Below are 22,579 nucleotides of genomic sequence, written 5' to 3'. Positions count from 1 at the left end.
CTTGGCGAGGACGGTTCGGCGATACCGGATGGTTCGCTGCTTCCGGTTCGTTGAAAACTCGACGACCCACCGCCGGTGCTTCACTCGACCTACTCGATCTTGTCCCTGACGGTGAAACTAGTCTGCTCACATGCTTCGGTCCAGCGATTTCCGCTGGTTCGTGGTGCCCAGTACACTGGCGCCTCAAGCAAAGCTGTGGTTGCTCTCACTGCCTTCCCCTTAACATAATCGTCGTGACTTTAAAAGTTCAAGTCGATGATATATTTTCCGACCGCGCTGTCTTTCGGCTGCTAGTCTTCACCAACTCTGTTTTATGAAGGGCAATCGTCTCCGTGTCGAGTGTCTCCTCTTCTAGCGACATCATCCGTGAAGCCGAAAATCGTTATATCTCTGGGAAGATTCAGCTTCAATACTCCATCGTACACTGCGTTCCACAGCGTCGAGTCGAGGAACGTCAGTTGTAGTTGTGATTCCCCCTTGTCTGTCTCGTAGATCAGTGTTCGGTACTGAAAGTAGCTCTATAATATCCTGCAGAGTTACTCATGCTGTACAGCGAATGGGCGACTGCTTCCCAGCTAGTACTATTGAAGCATTCTTCACGCCTAAGGGAACCACCACGCAAAAACGATATCCTTATCTCTGCTGTCTCCACAGCTCCCACAACCGTTTGGATGGATTTCACTGTAGACCTGCCTATAAGGAAGCCGAATGACACGAGATGCCGTTCTCACGGTCCGCGTACTTCGTTAGCTTGTTCAGGATTACTCCTTCTCTCTAACATTACCAAGGGATATATTGACTACGCTGGAAGATTTCCATGTTGTCCCGGCATCGGAAGCAACATCAGCTTTTGTCGCTTCCAATTATCGGATCGTTTTGAACATATCCGGGCTCTCATGTATCGCTTCACTTTTATGGCTTTCGCCATCTCGATAAGCTGCCTGTTGGTAAATCGATCTTCATCTTTGTGATCATCCTCCTCACTGTACGGCGAAAATAGATTCATGTTGTGGGGAAAACCTTTCAATGGTGACCTCCATCTTTTCCGGGCATCTTTCAGGTGGTGCAGCTGAGCCTTTTATCTTTGTTATGCCAACTTTGTAGGTCTCTCCTAAGGAAATTCGCGTTGGCTTTGTGGCAAGGCTTTCTTGTACAGCTTGACTGCTTTGTTAAGAGCGGTTCTTGCAGCTCGCTTCCCTTGAGCTTTCTGACTTCTGTTTTAATTTTAAATATATTTGACACGGCTCAATGCGTTAGCACAACTGAGCCGTGGAGCGCACCTTGGGGGTCATTTGGTCCGTCTTCTTTCGCGTTTTCGTTTACGTCCATGTCATCATCGGTACTGCATTCATCTTGCTCATCTTCGGATGTTCTTATTTGTTGTTTGTGCTTACGGGTCGCTATTGTAAATTCTTCTTCATCGGTATTAGATTCCTTATTGGTGGTGTTGGTTGTTGGTTTGGAAACATTTGCTGTAATCGTTGTTACTTCGATGTTGGTAATGGCAGTTGGTTTCGTGGTACTGGGGCCGATCGTTGTTGAGCTGGTGTTTGTGAATGTCCGGTCTGCAGTCGTTGGTTTACCAACTGGTTGTGGTTTAACATACGATGATTGTATACCGGCTTTGGTCATATCAGGTGAAATTTCTTTAGAAGTCTCTGCGCAATGTTTCCCGTGGTGTAGCGGATGATCACAATATTGACAGGTAGGAATCTGTCCTGGGTGCGTGACTAGTGTTCGTTGAGAATATTCAACACCATGAGGTGATTTGCATGTGAAAGTCAAGTAAGAGGGAATAGGTTTTGTCGGACGCATTCTCACCACACGAACTCCGTTGCGGAGTCTTGGGAAGAAGTTCCTCCAACTATCTTCCTTAACACTATTCACCTCTCCGTATTTTGACAGGATTTGTTTGATAGCGAAGGAACTAGTACGTGGTGCCAGGTCATGTCAACATTTATATACGTTGGGATACTGTATAAAATGTCATTACATTCGATGACGTGTTTCATGTTGTTCTGGGAAGCGATTGATTCTGCTTGACTAATATTTTTAACATATTCAGTACCGCGTGACGTAAATGGTGAAATTGCACCGCATAAAGTACCGCAAGCTACGTTGAACTTCAAGTTCACCTTCAACATTTGCTCTCCTTCATGAATTGATGGTATTACCGGATATTTCGTGTAGTCAACAGCAACACAGTTTGCCCGCATCGTGATATACTTTTGCTTGGCATTGTCACTCATTGTTTGTTCACGTATCACACACTAGGCAGAAGGAATCAATTTTTGCCAAGCGTCGCGCGGGTAAATTTGATTACTTGCCCTGCTATTGCAGCGGAGCGATTTCTAGCTTCTTAACTGAGCGAGATGAGAAACCGAAGTGATCTCCGACTTCTTCTCCAAGCTCGGAGGCAACTTATACGTAGATCGATAATCGTCGTATTGCACCCGGCGACCGTTTCTCAGTTTCCCATCCCTTGGTATGGTCGCATTACACGCCTTTGTTAGTAGTGCCGTGAACTCGTTCGCATTTAGGTTGAAGAGGATACCCTCAAATTCAAGTTCTTCGACGGACACGTTCCTGTGAAAAATCGCTGTTTTCCATCTTCACTCGTTTATATATCTCCTACATATTCATATTCATGTGTAGTTCATAGTCCTGTTATCAATGCTGTACCAAATCGCTTGGTGGTCGCTGTGGATATATCCTCGCACACTTTTCAGTCCATCTTTCCGGTTACTCCAAGGCTACAAAAATTGACATCGATAATGGATTCCCGGTTCTTCCTGCGGTAAGTGCCGATGATACCATTATTTGTATGATCTATATTTAGCTTTGCTAGAGCATTCTTGATCGCTGATAGCCAGACAAAGTTCTTTTGATTCCAGCGTCTATCTCTAAAATTTCGCATGTTTCTGGTTCTTGGAATATTTCAGAATTAATGTCTCTTCGGCTTCTTGGAAAACGGCTTATTCAATTTTCACAAGCTTAGCCTTAAATGGAAGGTTTAGTAGCAGATTTTGATCTGATCAAGTTCATAAGAATCGCACATATGGCTGCGGAAATACGGTATGAATACTACGATCCCATATGAAATCTTTAAATGTCAAAAACCTTTCGGTAAAGCTCATGTATATTGAATATTGAATCACATATAAATCTCTAGGAGTCTGATTTGAATTAAGATTGTTTCCTTATCGAAATTATTTTCGAATGCAACGATCGATTATGTCTCTATCGACTGTTGCGTTTAAAATGGAATCGATTTAGAAGTCGGTCTGTATTAGCCTTTCCATGAGATGTTTGTTTGATAATACACAGATGGGTCCTTCCTTCCGCGACCAGCAAACGTTTCATTTGATGTTGGACTGGATCGATGATCTCATTTAAACTTCACATTTACCCGAGAATGGTCAAAATAAAAATTATCATGGGATGGTAATTTCTAAAACTACCATAATAGTTTTCAGTTACGTAAAGCAAAATCTGGAAGCTATTGTTGTTCTATAAAACGCGACAATTTTTTGAATTTTGGTTATTTTAAAAAAATTATTTGCCCCCTGATTTTTTTCAGTGATTTTAAAGGGGGGGTGACATAATTTTTAAAAAATATTTGTAATGGCCTTATTTCATTTTTTACTTTACTTTTTTATTTCGTTCGTTTTGTTGATTTCTATAATTTATTCATTTTATTCGAGATTTTATTCGTGCAAGACTAGAAACTGTTTTCATCCCACCTCTAGTTGGGTGCATACTTCTCGTGAGTTCTGCAAACTAATCCAATAGTGAAATGTATAAGAAATGTCTATCTCACTGCTAGGTGGATTAAATCGGTTTTTTATATAAAAATCCTTACAAAATTATTGATGGCCCAGCATAGCTAGTTAATTATTGACGGCCCAGATAGCTAGTTGTGTACAAAATAAGTCCATTCCATGACAAACATCGTGTCGATAGATTTGGTTTGAATTTTATATGTCATGGAGCATCTTTCAATTCACAATCCTGCAGTTGCAGTTTTACTGCGACGATTCTAATTAGCATGCGATTATCTAAATTTTCCCCAATTCAACTAGAAGATAATATTGAATTCACCTACTTACTACTAGTAAAGAAGATAAATCTTTCTTGTATATATCTAGTACAGTCCAGTCTCTTTGTTCATGAGATTACATACCTAATAAAAGTTACTATGTTTTAATTGTCGCAAGGTTCTACTGTTTCGATTTTGTTGGTTATTTTCGGCAAATTCAAGACTAAGAGAAACGAATGCAATGAAATTGAAAGACGGATAGGTATTCTGGAGCGAATCAGTTATAAACTTAGAACGGAAAACTAGGACTAGGAAGGCTCATGTGGACATGATCGAAAGGAAAATGTGAAGAATCCTTTGCTTTCTGCTAAGTAGGAGTTGGGTGTTGCACCCAAGTCTACCGCATGGTCATTGATAGAACATAACTCATCATCGTGTTTTACCGCCGACAACGGCAAAAGAGACTTCCCAATTCTCTCCTAGAACGACCATGCGATCATTCTCTTCCACTTCTGTTCTGTTAGCATCAAGCCGTGAAGTAAGTATTCAATCGACACAAAGCTATCGGTACCTCACCGAAAGATTTCCAATAAATTTAAAACAGCAACATCGTTAATGATTTTAGAAAGATGGCAATTCCACAAATCAAAACAATAAACATAAAAACACCGAATTTATTTTTCATGGGAATGAGGAAACATTAAAATGTTTTCTTTAATCATCGGATTTTGATACCCGTCGAAAAATTTAAACTAATTCGCACAACTACTACCCTCTCCCTCCCGTACTTGATCACAAATTGGGTTAACACCCGCTACACACCAAAATGCTAGTGCATTTATGCATGTCCCCTTAAAACACGTTTAGAAACTTGTGCAAAGAAAATATTTTGTTGCTTATCAGTGTAATCAGTACAGCAGTTATCCAGCAGGGCGTATTAGAGTGTCTTATATATCCGATGCTGCCTATATTGGTTTATCTAGACCGTAAGTTACTAGTTCTAGTTGACCATGAATTGGCTGAACAGAAACCGAACCACTGACTTCAAACTGGATAACATGTGGCATAAAAGGAAAAGTTTTCATCGAGACATTATTGAAGTGGTGATCGAAGCAACTGGGTACATTTCATAGCATATTGGAACAAGACCATCTGCACAGAGCATGAAATACGAGACAATTTTAATTCACGCTCGTATAAAATAATCATGCCAGATGGAGCTGGACGTATTTTCAATGGAATTTACATATCTCAAAAGAAGGAAAAACCGAACCGTTAGATGGAAACATCACAAAAATTTATTCCTCGCTAGCTGAATATATACAACTTTCTGGTTTTTATCCCATCGATATAATCGATATAAAATCGTTTGGAACGTCGGAATAAATTTCGTGCCAGCATATTTTATCGTGCAGTATAAGAATTGCTTCTTCGATTACTAGCATGTCAATGTATGGGAAGCGGAATCGGTATACCTACTTTATGACAGCTTATCTGATCGGTTCCACGATGATGAAACATCAAAAGGAAAAAATCCAGTCCAAGAATAATCCAGCTCAACGAATTTTTTAACATAACTGGACTCTATCATAAATGCAGCGGACCAAACATGAAAAATAAACCAAAACGGGCCCGTGTAAAAAGTTCAATTGCAAAAGTTCAATTGCTTGTAGTAACACATTTGACGCTTCAGTCAAATGTGAAGCAGACGAGATATGGAAAATTCCTCGCATTGTGCGAAAGGACACTGAGAAACTGAAATAGTCGATGATTTTGGAGCGGATAATCTTTCAAAGGAGGCTTGAATAGCTCTTTATAGCTCGGAACTCGTAATTATTTCAAAAAACAGTGCAACGTTAAACAATGAGATTATTCCACACTTTCTTCACCTCCTTGCAATTCCTTAAGTAATATGGTTCTTAATATTAAAACAAACTTTACACCTGCCAGTCCCTTGATAATTGAATGTCGTTACAAGATAAAAGGAAAAAAATGCCTCTTATTTATAATTCGTTAATAAAGAAGTGAAAAAATATTATAAACTTTACAAAGCTTCAATGTTCGGTTGAGTTCGGAGCTTCTATGCCGTGCTTTATGGCTGAAAAAGTAATTTTTTCGAGCCGTGTTCGAATGATTTCCTGATAATCAGCTTTTGTTATATTTATAGAAACAATGCATTCATGACAAAATAGATGCACGCTTGGGGGCACGATAGATCAGTCGTTTGGCGGCACTATTGTTCACTACTATAATGTAAATTTGAATTATTTTGACACGAAAATTATGCGTGATTTAGAGCAAAAAATTCCAAAACGAAGTGAAGTGCACACAAAGAAAGCAATAGCATCTGTTCAAAATGGCACCTGATTCGAAATGTTACATGTTCGTGTGAAAGAAAAGTGCTCATGATGAATGAAAGCGCGGCAGATATTTCGCGTGAGATATCAATATAATAATTGAGGCTGTTGTTTAAGTAGGTAATCGAAAAACGTGATCAACAAAGAGAACGAAAAGGAATCGAAAAGAATGCTTTGAAGCGCAAACGTGGTCGTCCCACAATTAATCAACCACGTGAGCCGGAATGCACAACTTCCATTCCACACTCTGGCGACGACGAGGACACAGAAGTAGTCATTCGCAAGTACAAAACCAAACGTATTTTTCATATCATTTACTACTGCTTCATTTTCTTAACTGAATTATGTCAATGGATTGCATTCATTATTTGTGTTATAAAATTTTAAATAACCTACAGTATTCATACTATTCAAATAAAAGTTGAAACGCTGATTTTCTACACGTGTACATTGTTTTATTTAATCTCTATAATAGTGACTTATCATACGCTCAGATTTTAAAAAACATCGAAAAAAGTGCCTTCGCCTTATTAGAGGTAGCTTGAAAAATGTTTAGCCATGCATTAAATCATTGTCGCCCTTCCAACGAGTGCTTGTTCATCAAAATCAGTGCAAAAGTGCTATCGCATGAGTTCGCCAATAAAAACTGACCTACTTGACCACACTAAAATATGTAATTTTTTTGTTGCGAGATTCTCAAATGATTGTTATTGAAAATTATTATTGATTATGATTCAAGACGGACATCATACCAAAAGACAGCAATCTAGCCAAGATTACTGAAATGCATCGAAGTAGAGACAACAACTATGTTCATACACGCTGGTCATAACAATTATGCAGGTAGGTAGTTTTTCCAGCTTGATAAACTTGTTTTAGACTGGACAATCAGCTGTTCAGTACACAAACAACATAAATTCAACTGTTCTCATTGCAGGGTTTAACTAGTTTATTATAAATATTTCAGGTTGAAAGTATTATGGAAAATTGTCAAATCTTTCTATTGCGGACTTAGTTGATAATATTGAAAAATTTAATTTTTTTTGTTATTTCGTAATATGCAATATGATAATTACTATTCTTCTCTTGATATGCCAAACTAGATGTGGAACAATTTTTTTTGTGATGCTTCCTGAATTGATAGAATGGAATCAAAAACTTATATGCATAAAATTAGATTTTTCATCCAAAATTAAATTCATTGACCAATTACAAACAATCTGTCAATATTATTTACCAGTTCGTCTCCATTGAGATTATAGTTCAAAAATAATAACATTATGAGTAACATAACTCAATATTCTATTAACGTATGCTATAACTGACCTCCGGAGTATTTCAACAATTAAATTCCATGCATGGGTCAATAAAATAAAACGCCAATCCAAATTAGTTATCATTTTGATATATGTTGTAGATAATGTTGAACGAATTTAAATTGAAGTATGGGTTTTTAGTGTTTCTGATTCTCCTCAGTAACTAACATCAACTGAATGCTATTTAAACAACTCCAAACCAACACCAAATTGACGCTCGTTAGACGCTAAACCCAACAAGTCACACGTCTTGCGTGAACGCCAAAAATAACTGGCTTATACTGTAACCCGAGACAGTTGGAGCCGGAGCCTAAATCAATATTTAGCGGATGGCTTTAGCGCCACTCCCGAAGGAGACCATTCGCCTTGTTCGGTTTGCCCAGCTATTGAGACCCCTCCTACGGGCGGGTACCATTTGTTTCTGAGTTCTGGCTCCAGAATGGTCCAACTGGACTCAGGTACCTTGATTACCAGTCTGAAAAACATTGGCTAGAAATCAAAAACAGTATACAAAGAAGGCCTCAGACCGGTATAATTGATTAGCTCTAACGCTTTTTATCATCACGGGCAAAGATTTACTTAAACACAAGGTCCCCAATCGTGGTCGATTTAGGAAAGGTGGAGTCGAAGGAAAAAGGAGTCAACTCTGCTCGCTAAAAAACGGAAACGACCGAAAATCGTGAAACTTCCTACACCAGAAAATATCAAAAAATAGTTTACTGCAAAAAACTGTTTAATTCACTTCAACTCATAATTCGCTTACAAAAAAAATTATTTCACATTTCGGGTCTCGAACCCAGGCCTTCCAACTTGCTCTCTCTCTCTTCCCAAAACATATCAAAAAACTATCTACCTAACGTGGTGTTCATCCGAAAATGAGTGGCTCAACTTACGGTGCGTGCATATACAGTCGGTGTGTTTGCGTGTAATACAGCTGACCAAGGATTTTCACGGGGTGGGAAAAATAAAACCGCCGAACAAAAAAACTGATAATCGGGTTTCGGGCTTTTTGAGCTTGTCACGAAAACGTTGTCACTTAGCTCACTGAACCGGCATTTGCGGGTTTAAACAAAATTGATCATGCGCATGTCAAAAAAAGGAAATGAGTACTCACACTACCATGGTTTTACGTGGGTTGCTCGAAGATCCAGTCCGCTTGAGATGCTGACCCGGTTGCCACAAATGATTTGCCCGGTCGTTTGCTGGCAGAGTCTGACCTGATGGAGGTCACTGCATTACATGTTTCCCACGTGGGTTGATCGATAGTCGGTGCCCAGCAACTGGACGTATGCTGGCAACGACGCTGCTCCCTAGCTAGCGCGAATTTGACGGTCGTCGCTCTTCCGGATAGTTCACCGGGAACTTTGTAGCTAGATGGCGGGGTCAGAAGCGGTTGATGACGGATGATGATCGGTGTGACGGGAAGCTGCAGCTTCAAACCTGCACGAAAAACACGCATCCAACGACAAGTTGGAATTAGGGCACGCCCTGCACTGGCCACCATTTGCACCTTACCTTAATTCGGGAATACCGACTCTAAACCACTGCTTCGATATGCGGGAAGTCACTTAACTTGTACGAGTTAGAACTGGGAAGGGAAAACTAATTACTGGCAAAACTGATAAACGGAATCTCATGATTTTTAACTTTTACCTATAAAACCACACCGAGGCGCGAGAAAAAAAAACTAAACCACTCCTGCCTCTTTCACGATCCAGAACAAAGTGAAAAATCAGATCTTTGGAGTCCTCAGTTTAAAGCATGAGTCATATCTTCGCTACCGGAACTACGCAATCGTTCACGAAATTACGCAAGTTTCCCCGAAGCCTATTTGTATACGGCTTCAATTTCTTTTGAATATCCCCAGACCTCGATCCTCCATCAGCAAATCCCGGGTGCTGCCGAATGGCTTTCAAAACCCAGAGACAAATAGTTTCCCCTCTACTATAGCTTATTCTGCGGTTAAAAGTCGCAGAAAGGGTTATCTCAAAAGCGGGGCGACGCCTGCGTCGCGACCACCCGCCAAAAGTAACTCGGCTCCAACCACGGCTGGATCCGGTGGGTGCTCAACCACTCATCTGACAGTTCATTCGAAGGAACTCCAACCAACCACTCACTCTCATTCACATTTAGGGAGAAATTACAGAAGCGTTTACCCATGCTGAGCGGACCAGTTATTCGAGGGGCCGCTCGATATTATTTACATTCATATCGTAGTACTACAATACCGAGTGATGTCTCGATAGGAAACACAGAGGTACTGTTTGCCGACAAGACCAAAATACAGTTTCGATTAACATTCCTCGTCGGCAATCACTCGGTATAAGCCAGTTGTTTTTGGCGCTCACACAAGACGTGTGACTGGTTGGGTTTAGTATCTAACTATCGCCAATTTAGTGCTGCTTTGGACTTGTCTAACTAGCATTAAGTTGGTGTTATTTACTGACGAGAATCTGAAGCACTAAAAACCATACTTAATGTTAGATCTTGTGTCCTTATGCGCAAAAAATTGGCCCCCTTCCTAACAGTTTCTCCTTTGGGAATTTTGCATAGCTTAAATTAATAATGAGATCAGTTGAATTTCAATTGTTTGTGTCTGAAACGGTAGTGTAAGGGCATATGCGTTTGTGTCGATGATGAAACAAACGATACAAGCTGAGACAAGCTTTTCAAGTTTTAACCCAGGTAAGATTTTCAAGTTATGTGCTGATGCTGATCCAGACTGAGGATGTCAGCATCTTAACAACGCTGTTAGATTATTGTTTTTAACAAAAAAAGTTCGACCAAATATCAACTAGACGAAATCAAAAAAGCAACTACTCTTTTTGTTGAAATTGTAATGATTAGGTTTTTCGTGTATTACTTTTTATTGGTATTTGTATAGAGGCTTGAACTACCAACGTTCATATTAAAAACTAGTACCCTAAAAATGTAATGTCCGCTGACACAACCAGTTTGTCTTACCCCTCGTCTTTCCACGCACTGCCTTCTGTATTGGATCTTCTGAATATAATACATAATGCCAACATTTTGAGGTGACGTACCTGTAAAGAGAAAAAAACAGGTGCTGAAATTATAGAATGTAATAGCTAGATACTTAAAATAATTATTTTGCAATAAGTTCTTGCGTTCCAGAACTGAGTAAAGCCGTGTCAATTGATTCGCGTTTTTTTTGCAAAATCACCGATTTTTGTGGAATAATATTTTTAAATAGTGAATATGTTGGGTAGTTTCTGGTACAAATATTTCATTAAAACCATTTTTGTTTAAAATATTAACCCTCAAACTTTATTGCACAATACAATTGTAAATCTCGTATTTCAAAATCACTATTTATAAATCTTATCTTGTCTATCTTATAAAAATATGTTTGCCGCAGAATTGTGTAAATAACGGGTTTTCTTATGTTCTTCACGCAAAATTTCAAAAGTACCTCAAATTACGTGGAAAAATTCCGCCTTCATTACTATATTGATAAAATTTCATTTTCATTCGTATGCTCTGTCAACGCAAGTCTCACTTTATTGCTACCCACGAGAACTTCAATGTTGGTCACGCCGTAAGCGCCCTCGCGGGAGCTGTTTATTTGGTCCCCTGCGATTAAACAAATACCGCGAAAATTTCGATATTTAACCATTTCATGACCAGAAATGAAAACGTGGCCCACTTCTGTATACGTTGCTGTTCTGTCATTCGTGTAAGTTGAGAAGTTAACTGCTTTTGCTCTGCTGACTAAAACGCATTTTTTGCGATAATTTTACCTATTGTCACACTTCCAAAACAGTCTACTATTGTATGTAGGGTGATGAGCCTATTTTGGCACCATTATGGAGAGGGTCGCACTATTTTTTGAATAACTTAAAAAGAAGCCATATTACCTATAACCTTTTTCAGAATAAAGTATCAGTGTACTGTTTCTTAAACATCTGTATAATGCTTATTTGGCAGAATTGTCTCAATTTTCAGCATAAATGAAAATAAATGTTCTATTCTGTGCATCTATTCCCACCTGAACGTTCCAATTATCGCCTCATGGGTGTGCCGATTTCCACCTCATCGAAAAACAATCTAGTTGAAACGCAATGCCTCATATTTCATTTGCGTCGTTCTAACTAGGTATCCAGATCATGGACGCCAACGCGTGATTTGTAAAACGAATTATTCTGCTTTTTTCAGCCGATCAAAACAAACGTAAACATTACGCACACGAAAGAAACTCATCAGCTGTTAGTAGAAGAGCGCCCAGAACTGCGCATGCAGGAAATAACCATGCGAAAGTTAACAACTGGAATATAAAGTTCACCTCACACATTACTTCCTCCCGATCCAAATTGTATGTGCAGATGAAAATAAAATATCTGCGATCAACAATTAGTTGAATAACTTGAAATAATTGATTACTTATACCTGAAATTGCATAACATTATGTTTTCAAGTTCATGTTTTGGTTTGGCCGCACTGGTGATTCTTTTCTGTATGATGGATGCAAAAAGTTGGTTTTGATTGTGGTAGTGTATCAGCAAAACATGCCAATAATAGGAACCCTCGTATTTAGTTTTATCCTATTATAACACTAGGCCTATTCTAGTGTTTGACGAGTGCTTTTAAAGCGAAATAATCGTAAAAAGGTTCTCCAGCTAAAATAAAGGTATGTATCAGTGCAATATTTAATATATTTGTGCCGGAATAACGAGATATGAGGCGGTAAATGCTGGCTCGAAAGTGTTTATTTTGCTAAGCGCCGTTGCGTCCTGTTTCGGTTCACTACGCGAGTGAGGCGGATCAGCAGATATTTCAATAAGGTGATTTTGTTTTAATTAAAAGTTGGATTTAGTGGATAGTTCTAAATACGTATGTGCACAACAAATAAAGAATATAACTTGAGCTTTTTTTGCACACCTGTTTTAGCCAAATCGATATTGTCATTATCTCATATGCTTGGTTCGAAACCAAGGGGTACGAAATAGGGTCACAATAGGCTCTACTGCCATAATAGGCACATCACCCTATAATGTATATCTTCAAATACTGTATCGAAGACAATTAATCAAAATTTTTGCTTGTCCGCCTCATCGGCCGGCTTGGCAAAGTTGTTCAGCGATTGATGTTCCCGAAATAATAACCATAACCGCAACCCAATATGTATCCCAGAATCCTTTATCCTTCGACACAGCAACTCATTCAATAGTTTATATGTAAAACCAATCTCCGTGTACCGCATAGTAAAAGTTGGTAAAGCAATAAATTTGGAATTTTGATCAAAGAGATTTACTGATTTATTTGCTCCTCGTGCTACAGCTTGCCGTATATAGAAATGCGATTTTCCAGACAGATTGTATCTGTGTGTTGGCTCTTCATACGAAGATCAGTGAAAGGTTGACAACAAAAAGGTCCGTTATGTCGACAAAGTGTTCTTATGACGATACACGCCAAGGATTTCGGAAGCAAAATTTCCGGCCCGCGGTGGCGGAATAATTTCAAACCAATTCAATTGGCTGTAATACTATACGATTTGTGGCAACATTACAGACATGCAATATTAGGTTTTTTGATGTAAATATCGAGCTTCGTTTTTCTTCGTTTGTATTGTAAATATTCCGGATTATAGGAACAAACAAGATTCGTATAACTATATACTACAATCTACTAGCAAAGCACCAAGCAAACCGGAGGCAAAGTCGTTATGCTTCAGACGATTTATTTTCTTGTTTTTTTCCACCCTCTTTGTCCAAAAATTTTCAAAACACTGTTTGCTGCACTACCGCTGAAAATATATAGGTACCGTTGGCGTCGTTGGAAAAACTTGCCTTATTTACAGCACAGTCAAGATTATACACCAGAGCCAGTTGCCATTGTGAGAATTAAATTGACTTATTTTAAATTACGTCTTTCGAGGGTGGATTTAGCAGAAATTCCTTATAAAGGTTTCCTAGCAAATGGGAGAAAACCATATTATTATGTTTAAGCGGGAACTCGTGCTGCATCTCGGCTGTTTCTTTTTCCCTTTCTGAGAGAATAAATTATGATTTGCTTTTCTCATATAAGAAAAATAGTACAATCACACTGAAACTTTGTCGAAGCGTCCGATTATACCTACAAAATAAAAAATGTTGCATCGTCTGGATGAAAATCACACGTTAGTCTACTTTTTGCTACTTTAGCGTAAATTTGTGATGCTGAATTCATATTTGAATTCGTATCGGCGATAAACCACGAATTACCCGGTGTCTCGACGAATTTTTTTATGGCAGACACAACATACTTCAGCCTATGCCTTGTCGAAGCTTCCAACGATACTACACCAAACACAAGACATTAAAACTTTTCATAGGCTCTTCTTCCTGGATTACCTTTTACGTCTTACAGCTGGAGGTGTGGGCCGTTATCGTTATCGTTATCGGCGGCGTTGGTGCATTTTTGACCGGCGGCGGCGGCGTATCGGCGTAACTCCGTTCGCTGAAATCGGCAGCGGCGTGGCGACGCAATGCGGCATGGGATTTTTTTTGATTAGGGTGGGAAGTAGAAACGACTTTTTGCTCAAAACTTGCCATGTTGGCTGTCGTTTCTGTTTTGCTTGTTCAGCAAGAATCAAAATTAAAGGCATGACGTGTCGTGAGTCGACTTCCAAGGCCTGGCTCAAATTTACTTGTCTTAGCCCTGTGGTTCTCAACCTTGTTCATACCACGGACCCCTGAGAAATCACACTGGGTTTCTGCGGACCTCCACTCATAAACTTCGTTTCGCTATCAAAATGTTATTTTCAGTTTTCTAGAAAGTAAGACATGAAATTTCAATATGCACTCAGAAAATATATTTTTCTTCGCGAACCCCCAACAACGACTTCGCGGTTCCGTAGGGGTCCGCGGACCCCAGGTTGAGAATCACTGTCTTAGCCAATTTCACTAAAATCGGATTTCCTATCAAATACGAGGAACAATTCCAACAAGTGTACGATATTATAAGTATATACTGCTAAAACCCCTTTTAATACAATCCTCTTGTCGACCTCTTCGCTTGTCCAAACTCTTTTTAGCAGGACACTATGTATTCATAGATGACAAGCTCGAAGACATGACGACAGTTGAAATGCTTGAGGAAACGCCGTTCGGCTCGAAAACACTTCTATTTCCACAAGGCCAACAATATCGGCCGCAGATTGGGAAATGAAACTATGCTATATTTCACCCTAAGGAGGAAAATTTGGTAAAAACCAAAATTTCTCACTAGGGTGAAAATTTGTTGGTAAAAACCAGTCTTTGTACAGGAGGGCACAAATCCTTATTTCATACTATGTTGCGTTTCGGCTTCGCCTCATCAGAAACCGACACTAACACATTGTCGGAATAGATTAGCGCCGGCTTGACGCAAATCCCTTAAAACTAAAACACACTATGTGTTTCAATCAAACGACTGATCAAACGTGATGTCCCGTTCGAGCAGAAGTTCTGTTTATGCCGATGAGACACAAGTGAAGCCGAAACTTGTCTTGGCTTAGCAGGCCTATGCGAAAGCACTATGCTATATTTCACCCTAAGGAGGAAAATTTGGTAAAAACCAAAATTTCTCACTAGGGTGAAAATTTGTTGGTAAAAACCAGTCTTTGTACAGGAGGGCACAAATCCTTATTTCATACTATGTTGCGTTTCGGCTTCGCCTCATCATAGTATGAAATAAGGATTTGTGCCCTCCTGTACAAAGACTGGTTTTTACCAACAAATTTTCACCCTAGTGAGAAATTTTGGTTTTTACCAAATTTTCCTCCTTAGGGTGAAATATAGCATAGTGCTTTCGCATAGGCCTGCTAAGCCAAGACAAGTTTCGGCTTCACTTGTGTCTCATCGGCATAAACAGAACTTCTGCTCGAACGGGACATCACGTTTGATCAGTCGTTTGATTGAAACACACAGTGTGTTTTAGTTTTAAGGGATTTGCGTCAAGCCGGCGCTAATCTATTCCGACAATGTGTTAGTGTCGGTTTCTGATGAGGCGAAGCCGAAACGCAACATAGTATGGGAAATGAAAGTATCACACAAAAGTGTTATATTCAATAAGGTGATCGTTTCATAAACTCAGTACACATTTAGGTCAAACATAAAATCGGCGCACGTTTAAATATGATCGCCTGTCCGGCACAAAACAGACCATCCACTAACCATTATTTTTCGAAATCTTTTTTTATAAACATGTTTATTTCGATCTGATTAGTACAAGAACATCTTATTATCTAAAAGCAATTACAGGTTAAAAAAAAACTTGACAGAGTGTTACTAGCATCTAATATAAAATTTACATAGTTTATAAATATTTTTAGAGCCCTGCTTTTAATCCCTGGTCTTATGTTTATAAGTTCTGGAGTAGCTATATATTTGTAAGTTATTCTATGATTCAGAATAATCTCCAATTTTATCCGAACATGATTCCAAAGGTATTTCACTTTTCTACATACACTAAATTTATGCTCTAGATCTTCTACTATAGTGGGACAGAGTTGACATTTGTCACTATTTACGCGATTTTGTCTGTGCAATAGTGCTGCGTTTGGAAGTTTCTGGTTGATTAGTAATTAGTATGTAGATTTTTCTGCTGAGGACAGGATTTTGTTTTGCAGATTTTTCCAAACTTCTGTCCATCGAATGCCTGGATTTTCAGTTATGATCTTTGGTGTTTTATTCTACTTTTGTAGAGGGAATGTAAAACAGCAGAAGAGCAGTTTTGTAGGTATTGTACAGGTATGTAAGGAAGTTCTTTAGCAATTATCTTAAGGCATGAATAGATCGAGGGGATGCCATTTACGTTCGGAAGATTCAACATTTGATCTGAGAGAGACAACGCAAAAGGAGTATAATCTCTGCAGTGTATATACCTAGTTACTAGAAGAGCTCTACACTTTTGGGAAGGAAGATGTATGTTCAACCCCCCTTTGTCAAATGGAAGTGCAAGCTGTTCTATTCCAACTCTAGTAGGATATCTGCCCCAAATAAACCGCCCAAGCTGTGAAGTGATCCTGGCTATTTGAACGTGCGGAATACTAATAATCGACGACATGAACCGCAACCTTGAGGTTATATAAGTATTAAGCACTACCACCTTCTGGAAGATGCTGAGTATTCTCGACCTAAACATCCACATTAATCTTAATGTTTTCCGCAAAAGATCATCCCAATTGAAATCTATTGTCTGCTTGAGAGAATTGAAAAACGTTACGCCCAATTTTTTTACAGAATCCTTATTTTTAAGCCATCTAGAGTTGAAAGCTTCTCGTTGCTATCCCAAAACTACACATGTGGATTTGTTTAGATATAGTACAGCTCCTGAACACCGACCGAAATCATCAAAAATTCGTTTGATTGCTTCTAATTTCTCAGCGTTCGTGACTATAATAGAGATGTCGTCCGCATATGCCACCACTAACTCAAAAGGATCTGAGCATATGGATCGAAGTTTTTCGAACAGAGGGTGTATGTATAAAACGAAAAGATGCATGCTGAGCGGATCACCTTGACGAACTGAACGTTTTATCGAAAACTCAGCACTTAGATTTCCGTTGATTAGCAATTTTGAGAATGATGCGGACATTATTTTTTCAAGAAGTGATATCAATCCAGGGTGAAATTGCATGTTTCGCAATACAGATATCAGAAAATTTTGATTTACACGGTCAAAGGCGTGATCTAAGTCAAATGATATTAGTCTACCGGATTTTCTCCTGAAGTTAATTTCTACCGCTTTATCTTTGATTGCGTTTGTAGCCTCAAATATATTTCTTGTAGAATTTAAGCATTTTTGACTGGAGTTCAAAATGTTGTTGTCTTCCATGATCCGTTCCAAACGTTGCTTCAAAATACGTGCAAGAAGCTTATAATCGAAGTTAAGCAAAGATATTGGTCTATACCCTCTAATTGTGTTGTCATCAGATTTTTTCTTACTCAAGACTACTACACCCCCAACGAAAGCTTTTGGAATGTTTTCATTTAGAGCTTCATTAAGAATTAGATTTAGCTGAGGATGTATAATATTGAAAGCCTTCAAGAAAAATTCTTTCGGTAGCCCATCGCAGCCTGGGGACTTCCTTGACGCGCTTGATCTGGTTGCCATGTAAATTTCCTCGGTAGTAATCTCGTTCATTGATTGGTTATTCGATTCAGAGTCTGCTGGAATATTACAGATTATTGGAAAACTCGTGTTTGCTTCGACGTTTTCATCTGCGTATAGACTTTTGAAGAAATCGAATATATGATGTTCGATTTCAGCTGGATTTGTCAAAAATCGGTCTTGAGTTTGAATGGAGTGGATAGTGCTGTTGTTTTACGTGTCACACGATCACCTAGTTGGTATGTTGAATTTTTTTCCCCATCGACTAATTTATCGTTCAACCGTTCGTACGTTTTAGAGAATCGGTTTTGTAAAAGCAGCATTTTTCCTTTCACTTTATTGATTTCTTGTTTCATCTCAGGATTTCCATTCAAATTATCATATGCAGCTTTCAGTTTTCTATATAAATATTCGTTATTAGCATGAAATTCCCTGAACTTTTCATTCGTTTTCCATTTAAAAAAACTTCTAATTTTAGGTTTAGCATATTCTATCCACCATAACATCCAACTGCTGAAGTTTCGTTTTTCTCTTAACCACCTGTTCCATTTTTGCTCAAATTCACGAATATTCACATCTGTAAGGATGTGAGAACGTATAGACCAGAAGCCTCGACCATGAGGCTTTCCAAGGTCCGGAAGACAACATCTTGTTTTGAACGCCTTGTGATGGGAGAATGACGTGACAAGGTATTCTGAGGTGCGAAGGTGTGGTATAAGAGACTGAGAGACGTAAATTCTGTCTAGTCGAGAAGCAGAGTTAGATCGAACGTAACTAAAAGCCGTAGTGACAGTGGCGTAGCCAGAAATTTGGTTTGGAGGGGTTTTGATGAAAATCGCAAATTTTTTGAAAAAATGCTAAAATTTAATATGAGTTTGATAAATTATTGAAAACTCAAAAACATAAGTAGTCTAACAGATGTCATTCCAGTCTACAAACAAGAAGGATCAACATGGAACAGTTTTCAAACCTCTATAGATTATTTTCTTGTATAATATGTCAATGAAGTCAAAAATTGCGATCTTTTAAAGTGGGATAAATGATCTAAAAAATTTTCAACGTTCAAGATCACCTAATATAATAATCCTTGACTTTGAAGGTTTGACAACTTCGGGAAGTTATCAACATAAAACAGCGCCTGCTTTGATATAGAAATTTTAGTGATTAACTCTCATAGAGGTAATTATGGTGAATTAATTTTTCAAAAATATTAAGAGACATGGTGCCTTCAGTAAAGTTTTTGATAATGTCATTTCAAACAATTTTGTTGAAAATATGAAGGCTACATGAATTCAACATATAGGGATTTAAATGGACTGGGCCTGCTATATTTCTTCTTAGTGAAGAAAAATTTAGGTGAAAACTATTTTTTTCTGCGCCACGGATAAAATGGTTTGAAACAATCATTGCGAGTTGAGAACACAAAACCTATAACTAAATGATGGATGGATGGAACTGAAACTTGCGTTTCGACTTCATCTCATCAGAATCCGACACTAACTTGGTGGGCGGACTAAGCTAGTGCCGAATTGATGCTAGCTCCTGAAAATGGAATCACTCTTTGTGTTTTTGAGTCCTTTTAATATCTGGGAATTATTTGTTTTAAATCCAGTTCCCTTATTTTTTGTAAGCTTCAAAGGCACCTTGAACGCAATGTGAATTTATTATTCAATTACCGCAGAAGAGATTTATCAAATACAGTAATTTCAGAATAGCTTGTTGTAAAGGTTTTCTACTACTATATTTCGATACTTTGAATATGTGGGATATTTATGTCTTTGACAAAGTTGTTTGAAATAGCACTTTCGAAAACTTTGCTGGAGACATTAAGTCTCGACCCAAATTTGGTTGAAGAGTAATTCTTGTCTATAATTACTTCTAGGAGGATTAACCGTCAAAATTATTCTATCAGCAGATGAACAGTTTTACGTTTTGAAATTCTTCAATGTTACTTAACATCGAAATTTGGCAGTTTCGAATGAATGTGATCATGACCGTTAAAAAATTATCGAGCATTAATTTTACTTTTCTTCATTAGTCAACCTCACAACTTGCAGTACTAGTACGTAGCACACAAATCCTGCTAAGAGGCTATTCATATAGTTGATAATACAACAAAAATCCAATGCTCATAAAACCGATCCTGACCTGCTAGAGACAAAATTACATCAGCTTTCAACTAGTTTCTGAAATGTTATTCTTGTTGTTAACCATATTGAATTGTTGTCTAAAATCTACACAATCTAAAAAAATACATTTTCAGCAAATGTTGAAATGTATGTAAGTTTTCGGTAAACAAGCTTATGTTTTATATGCAATCAACCTATTCAAATTTAGATTCCCATTCGAAAAATTGTCTCTAATCCATATTTTGAAGCATCTTTCCAAAAATGAGCTCATAATAATTCAGACAGTTATTTTATTTTACATTGAAGTAATTTGACAACTATGGGATTTTGGCTAAGAGATAAGTTACCCTTCCCACAATTTTCCAAAAGTTCTCATGACGCTTTAAACACAGTTCTCAATGTAGTGATCAGAGAATATTTTTCCAAAAATATTTTGTGGAATATTAAATTAAATTCGTCAGCATCAATTTTTTTCTTCAATCCAATTAATTTTGGTTTGGGGGGGGGTTTAACCCCTAAACCCCCCCCCCCCCCCCCCCTGGCTACGCCACTGCGTAGTGAGTCTCGAAAGAGGTGCTCACGTGCTGCGGAGAATTGTGTACCTGATGGTGCGTATATATTGCAAATAGTGACAGAATCGCCTACTCTCACGGTTATGATTCTACTATCTAAGCTACGCTGAACATTGGGATATGGAATATGAGCTTTTAACGCAATCGTAGTACCTCTCTTCGAGCAATCAACGTTAGTAAGAACATTGAAAACTGGTATAATTAAATGAGTATTTTCGATTTCTTGCAAGAGAATTATATCTAGGTCACAAAGACGTATAAATGATATCAGAGCTTGCATCTTATTGTCATTTGACAAACAGTTTGTGTTTATACTAGCTATATTATAGGCTTTGAATGGGTGGGTAGCACATTGTTTCAACGGAATAGTTTTAGGGAGAGGTTAAAGTTTTCGGTTTTTTATAGGAGTTGATCGTCTCGCCGGTTGAAACGAGACGTTTTCAGTTGAATCAATAGTTTCGCATTCAGAGACTACCATATCCGGGATAGGACTTGCATCAAGAGGAACCTTCGACATACCTGAGAAAACGGATTCATTGACGGTGAAGATTTGGTCATCAGATGGACGTTTATGCCCAGCTTTTTTGCCGGGTTGGTCTGTAGTACATGATGGTTCTGCTTCCGATATATTTATTTCACTGTACACTCCGTTGGGGATTTCGTCGATTCTGTTTTGTTCCACTCGTACGTCACTCACATTTTCCCCACTGATGAGTTCCGAAGCTGTTGTGAAGAGCTTTGACGAAGACGTTTCCATGGCTGTTGAGTTAGATGATGCTGTATTGTTTCCTTATTTGCATCAGATTCGTTGATGTAAATTCGGGTAGAAGAAAGTTCTTAGGGGCTTTGAGAACCTGTGCAAAGCTGATCAGATTGTTCCTCGCTGCCAACAATCTTTTGTTAAGGTCTTCCTTTTGTCCACGCAGTCTTTTGTTTTCGACGCAGGTCAAACCCGGATGTGATAGATTTGTGCAATGTTTGCATGTTTGAGGTTGATTACGATATGTAATTTGATCTTGTTGAAATCTAGTTCATGACGTTCGCTATGTTGATCCACAGCATTTTGGGCCGTTTTGAGGTCGATGCACTTAACGTGCGCGCAATTTTGTGCATGATTCATCTGGAGACGCTTAACTTGGTCGATATTGAGTCCAATCTTCTCATGGACGAATGTGTGGATTTCCTCGAAAGTGGATTTCCTCGAAAGTATAAAGATTGCTAAAGTCAACTTTGAACGTATTTTCACGGGATCTTACGGATTCCATTGTCTTGATTTGTTTAACGGTCGTCAGTAAGAATGACGAAAAAAGAAACTGGCGGAACAAAGGCAATATATACTACTTGTTGCTTTGACGTGTGGTCACGATGAAAGTTTGGACCTGACAGTGGATTTCCTATCAAATACGAGGAACAATTCCAACAAGTGTACGATATTATAAGTATATACTGCTAAAACCCTCTTAATACAATCCTCTTGTCGACCTCTTCGCTTGTCCAAACTCTTTTTAGCAGGACACTATGTATTCACAGATGACAAGCTCGAAGACATGACGACAGTTGAAATGCTTGAGGAAACGCCGTTCGGCTCGAAAACACTTCTATTTCCACAAGGCCAACAATATGGGCCGCAGATTGGGAAATGAAAGTATCACACAAAAGTATTATATTCAATAAGGTGATCGTTCCATAAACTCAGTACACATTTAGGCCAAACATAAAATCGGCGCACGTATAAATATGATCGCCTGCCCGGCACAAAACAGACCATCCACTGACCATTATTTTTCGAAATCGGCTGCGTGTAATAATTATCGGCGGCGTGTAAAAATCATCGGCGATGATTCGATAATCACATGAAGAATAAGTGCCCCTTAACATATATTTTGAAAGTACAAATTGGAAGCAGCTTATCTCAGACTATTCTTCCGATATTGTAATTTCTCGATGTTACGGAACATTTGGCGTCATTATTTACGAGATTAAACCGACAGAAAGAACCCATTATTCGAAGATTGGTAAACAACTCTGGTGGAATCTTAGACTTCGTCCACTCCTCATCAACCACAGGAAAAGG

General features: G+C 38.5%; 1 protein-coding gene across 3 annotated transcripts in view; it reads right to left on the bottom strand.

Annotated features, from left to right (window-relative positions):
• Positions 1–22,579, bottom strand: part of LOC131696358 (acetylcholine receptor subunit alpha-like) — a 701,515-nt gene that overhangs the window by 538,367 nt on the left and 140,569 nt on the right. The window contains exon 2 of one of the 3 annotated variants that reach the window (XM_058984909.1): positions 10,677–10,756. The exons of the other annotated variants lie outside the window; for them this stretch is intronic. The gene's annotated coding sequence lies outside the window, so the exon portion shown is untranslated. The remainder of the gene's footprint in view (positions 1–10,676; positions 10,757–22,579) is intronic. 3 annotated transcript variants of the gene reach the window in all.

Source organism: Topomyia yanbarensis, chromosome 1 (genome assembly GCF_030247195.1).
Source record: "Topomyia yanbarensis strain Yona2022 chromosome 1, ASM3024719v1, whole genome shotgun sequence".
Classification (NCBI taxonomy): domain Eukaryota; kingdom Metazoa; phylum Arthropoda; class Insecta; order Diptera; family Culicidae; genus Topomyia; species Topomyia yanbarensis.
This window is presented reverse-complemented; position numbering and strand designations above follow the sequence as displayed.